Source organism: Tigriopus californicus, chromosome 7 (genome assembly GCF_007210705.1).
Source record: "Tigriopus californicus strain San Diego chromosome 7, Tcal_SD_v2.1, whole genome shotgun sequence".
Taxonomy (NCBI): domain Eukaryota; kingdom Metazoa; phylum Arthropoda; class Copepoda; order Harpacticoida; family Harpacticidae; genus Tigriopus; species Tigriopus californicus.
The window spans coordinates 16389264-16394925 of NC_081446.1; the positions used below are offsets into that span (position 1 = coordinate 16389264).

The following is a 5662-nucleotide window of genomic DNA, read 5'->3' on the forward strand; positions in this document are numbered from 1 at the left end:
AGGTGGGGGTTGAAATCATTGTGGGTACCATATTCCATTTACTTTGCGCTTTTCCCTAATCTTACTGTTCAAATTTTGCGTAAGGCGCCAAGAGCCGTAAAAATAAAGAGTTTAACGATTCAATAACATATCTCTATTTAGCACTCCACTCGTAGATAACGTGGGTAAAAATAACGAGCAGGTTTTGTCCATGAAGGAATTAGGTGTAGTCCTCCAAGATAATGGAAAGTTCGATGAGCATATCCACTTGAAAGTTGGTAAGGCTTTTCAAACATGTGGTTGGATATTTCACACATGTAAGTCCAGAGATAGTATCACGATGCTAACTCTGTACAAGTTGATTGTTCAGCCGCATCTTGAATATGTCTCTCCCATTTGGGCTCCAATTAGTTCAGCAAGTTTTCAAAAGCTCCAGCAGATCCAAAGATACTTTACATGGGACATTGAGGATATGAGAGAGCTCTCTTATTGGGAGAGGTTAGAAAAGTTGGAATTGTACAGTACTCAGAGAAGGTACGAAAGGTATCTGATATTGTACGTTTTCAAAAACATTCATGAGCTTTGTCCCAATCCAGGATTTAGGATCAAATCTAGCCTTGCAATATCTTGGTAAATGGCATCATTTTCAACGCAATGTGCAGAGGCGGTGCTTGGTGATGGCTTGGCTCATCTCTTCTCTTGCCATCAATGGTTGCTTCAGCTTGCCGGAATCAATGCCTCTTTTGAGGGACTTGGACGAACAAAAAGTGCAAGCATTAGAAAGTGATCTAGATAGTGGTCTTGGTAGGGAGCAAAAAAATTATAATTTATTTTGGAGCAGATGGTGCGTATCATTCCCGATCTTTAATCGGCTTTTATTATGGATTCAACTCAAATTCACAAGAAATGAGCTGGACCGGGTAGTTTGCTTGAAGGTTCTCGTTGTAGGGGAACTTAAATTTTCCGGCTAGCGTTGTAGAGTGGGAGGTTAGTCCAGATGGTTATATTCCCATTTCGAAATCGACATCTTAGTTGTTCGAGAAACTCGAGGAGTTTGGGATCTTGCGCAATTTCTCTTAGCATGTTGGTGAAGCCACCAGAGTGAATAACGTTCTGGACTTAGTCTTTTTCAATAACCCTGATCTGATACAGTATGTCCACCATTTGACACCTAATTACCTGCCAGATCACAATGTTCTTGAGATAGGGTCGACCATTAATCAAAAGCCGGCGTGCTCAAGAGTAAAACCTACCAGAAAGGTCGTCAAATTTAAGTTCAAAGACGAACACTGGCCTCCAATTGTAAAAAGATTACAAGAACTCGTAAGAAAGTATTACGTGGGTGTTGTTGATCCGGTAACTTATTTCAAATATTTTTAAACTTCAAAGCCTTTGTGGCGACCCTGTTCGGGGGAACAGCTGACCTCTATTTTAACGTGTTATCAGATTCCGAGAAATATAGTCGTATGTAAATTCGTCCCGCCTAATTTGTGCGTCTCTACAGTGGTGACCCCGACGTTTTACTTGTGTCAGCCGCTTGCTGACTTTTCTGCGACTTTCGGGAGAACGATGTCCAATCCAAACCCGGCTTATCCGGCCGTGGGGGGCCCTGGGCGTCAAATTGCCTCTGTTCTGGCCTCGGGACCCGATCGTTTGGTTTCTGCAGGCCGAATCTCAGTTCTCCATCCGCGGTATAACTCAGGAGGAAACGAAATATCATCACCTTGTGGCCAGTCTCGATCAAGACACGGCGTGCCGCGTGGTGGCGACCTTGCAATCCCCACCGGTGGACCAGCCTTACTCCAAGCTTAAAGAGCAGCTCGTTAAAACTTTCACTTTGTCCGAACAAAACGTGCCCAACGCCTCCTCCATCTACCTCCACTCGGGGACCGAAAGCCCTCAGGAGCTGATGGACCTCATGCTGGCCCTCTATGGCTCTGACTGAACCAGATTTTTTATTCCGGGCGCTTTTCCTTGAGAAGCTTCCGGAGGACATTCGCTGTCATCTGATGCATCTCGACGACACTGGCTGCCGTAATTTAGCTCTCCGGGCAGATTCGTTCATGGTCGCCCGCAAGCTGCACTCTGAGGTACACGCAATGTCGAGGCCGTCAGCCGGGGCCAACTAAGAAGAAACTCGACAAGCTGACAGGGAAGGGCTCTCTTTATAAATACCATTCCCGTTATGGCGATAAGGCCCATTACTTGTGTCTCCCCTTGTTCGTATCAGCAACCGGTGTCAGCGAGGTGTCCCACACGTCAAATCCTTCTACGGAAGCGGGAAACGCGTTCGCGGTCGCCAATAACGGTGGCGGTCAAACCTTGTTGCACGTTGTGGACACCGAGGGCTACTGCTATCTTGTTGATTCTGGAGCTCAAGATAAGTGTTCTCCCCCCCAATCGTTTTTACCATATGTCTCCCTGCTCCCTTGAGCTTACTGCCGCTAATGGATCTTCTATCCCCACCTATGGCTCCCACACCCAATCCTTTTCATTAGGCACAAGAGCATTTTTCTTGGACCTTCACCATTGCGGCTGTCGATAAGCCGATCCTAGGGGCGGATTTCCTTCGTGCCCATGGCCTGCTTGTTGAATCTCTCTTTCTTTCAAACGGACTTTCAGAGTCCGATTTTGGTACTTTAGTTGCGTGATTTTCGATGGGCAGTGTTGCGTTGAACGGACTCATCAAATGCTATGGCTCTGTATTTAGAAAAATACGACTTTGAGCTCAGCATACCATAATAGTTGAATTTTGAACCTTCAATCCTGTTCCAAAACAATGCGTTCAAACGCGTCCCATATCCAAACCAAACTCGTTAAGATAAAAATATGTAGTTTTAGGAGTTATATACTGCTTTAGCTACCCTTCAGGTACCCTTAAACGTACTTTGAACCAGTCAGATACCATTTAATTGGCTGATTTCTACATTTTTGATTGAAAAACACATAATTAGAATCTGGTATTGCTGTGATTGCAATTAATGATGCCTCCAAAGTAAATTCAGTCTAAGAACTACCCCTTAAAGCACAAAGATGTGTTTAGTTTGGCTCTGGGACGTATTTAAACTCATTGTTTTGGAGCAAAAATGAAGGTTCAAACTTCAACCGCTATGGTGCACTGACCTCACTGTCGTACTATTCTAAGTACAGAGCCTGACATGCAACCTATTTTAGTCTGGGTTGGTTTTATGAGAAGGAATTGAGTATAATGATATTGAATCTATGTTGGGCCAGTATTAGGATAGGTGAAGTAACCCAAGTTTGAATCTCCATCCATTAAATTTGACAAGCACTGCCTACTATCTTGGTGAATTAATTTGAATGGACTTTTAATATTTTGTAAATGTGGAATAGTGGTGCAGCTTTCAAAAATCATCAAGCATCACTGCCAGAACAAAATGTCTACAAAACTCCCCCACAAACCGACAAACTATGGGCCATTGTTCCTCTTGGCCTGTGGTTGGCTAGGCTTGGTCTGGTTATTTTGAAAAGTAGCAAAGTTGGGGGGGGAGGCTTCATGAAAATGTCAGGGAGGTGGAAAAAGAGAACCCATTCATTGGCTTCATGACTACATGTTACTTTGTTTTCAGCTTGGCACAACTGACCATAGTAGTTGTCTAAAACCGAGCGGAAAAGATGGCGTTAGAGTTTCCATCCAACGTAATGCCACGATATTGAAATCACGCAACTAAAGTACCAAAATCGGACTCTGAAAGTCCGTTTGACTATAAACAATAAAACACTGCAAATATAACAAGATTGAGACCACAAACGCCTTGAGCTCTGATCTTCCCTCCTCATGATGCATGATTTAAAGATGGTACTGAAAAATAACAACTTCTGATAAGATTGCCCGAAATTTAAAGATTCTTCAGAATAATGAAAGGCCGCTATGGAGTGTGAAAAGAATGGAACGAGTATATTTTGGGTTTTGGAGTTGTTACAACTATATCATTTTAAAATGAATTGGGATGGTATTTCCTATTTTGAAAGAAGGAACAAATTACCATAATTTCGTTACTACTGCCTTGCAACCGAAACTTTCTCTCTAAAAAAAATGCAATGATGAAAATGGAACGAAACTATTTAGGAGTTGATGGTTGGGTGAAATATAAATACAGACTGTGAGTCTTTGTCGGCTTTGGCTTTTGGTCACCTCGTGGGATTGATGGAAAAACAGTTTACTTTGTCATTTTACTTCATACCAGAGGCCATTTATGCTCAGACCTGAGAGAGGATGCCGAGATAATATCAGTAATTATTGTGTGTTAATTATGTTCCTTCCTTCTTTGTTCCATGTGTTCCCTTACCTTAAATAAAAACCGTCCATAGTGGCTGAGCCCCAACGTTTTAATTGATATAAGTCAGACGCGTGTTCGAAGATCGGCTGAGTTAGAGGGAAGAGTTAAACACAGACAGTGGGCATTTCATCTGCAATCTAATTTTATTTTCAAGTACTTTTATGCCAAATAGATTTCCAGACAAAATCAGGAACATTTTATTTTCATGACTTTTTCCGCAGATGCTGACCTAAATTTTAGAAATAATATTTTTGATATAATGGCCGACATTGTAAAAGCATTTGCAGGATAATGTCAAGTGTTGTTGATAGAATTCCTAGATTTGCAAATTTATTGAATTTGCATTTTTTTGCCAAAAGATGTTAGATATGCAAGAGTTGCAAAATTGGCAGAATGCGAATTTTTGCTGGGCCTATTGATGATTGTACCACTAAACGTAGATCCAAAAGAACGGACAAAATTGATTTGTTGCAGGCCTGGGGTATTCGCACTCAGAACAGGTGAAACCAGTTAGCGTGTTGAAGATTCCATTCTTGCCTTCAATTTGATAAGTTGATCCTCATGGCTCATCCATGAAGTCTCAATTCTTCGCCACAGACGTATGGAAAGGCACATTGATTCAGTTTGCCAAGGGCGTCTTGCATTTGAGGGCAGCAAATTGAACAATGAAGGAGCCCGAGAAAGAAAAGAGGTAGACTTCATTGTTGTAACTAGCCTGGATTTTCGAGGGCTTGAAGGTGCTCTCAAAACGCACATTAAGCCTCTACGATCACTAGAATTGACCCTAAATCCTGGGTTGGGACAAAGCTCATGAATGTTTTTGAAAACGTACAATATCAGATACCTTTCGTACCTTCTCTGAGTACTGTACAATCCCAACCTTTCTAACCTCTCCCAATAAGAGAGCTCTCTCATATTCTCAATGTCCCATGAAAAGTATCTTTGGATCTGCTGGAGCTTTTGAAAACCTGCTGAACTAATTGGAGCCCAAATGGGAGAGGCATATTCAAGATGCGGCTGAACAATCACCTTGTACAGAGTTAGCATCGTGATACTATCTCTGGACTTAAACGTGCGAAATATCCAACCACATGTTTGAAAAGCCTTACCAACTTTCAAGTGGATATGCTCATCGAACTTTCCATTATCTTGGAGGACTACACCTAAATCCTTTATGAATGAGACCTGCTCAATGTCCTTACCTTCATCATCTAATAGTGGATTGTCTAATGGCGTCGACCCAAAGGTCATTGAGCGGAATTTCATTCCATTCATTGCCATGTTACTCGCACAACCCAGGAGTAGATTTGGCCAGACAACCAGAATCCTGACCATTCCTACCAACTACCAATTTTGTATCATCAGCATAAGAAGATATACTG

At 42.2% G+C, this 5662-nt stretch overlaps 1 protein-coding gene across 1 annotated transcript in view; it reads right to left on the reverse strand.

The window, feature by feature from the left end:
* LOC131884040 (mucin-2-like) overlaps window positions 1–5662 on the reverse strand; it is a 21222-nt gene that overhangs the window by 1582 nt on the left and 13978 nt on the right. The gene's annotated exons all lie outside the window — the stretch shown is intronic.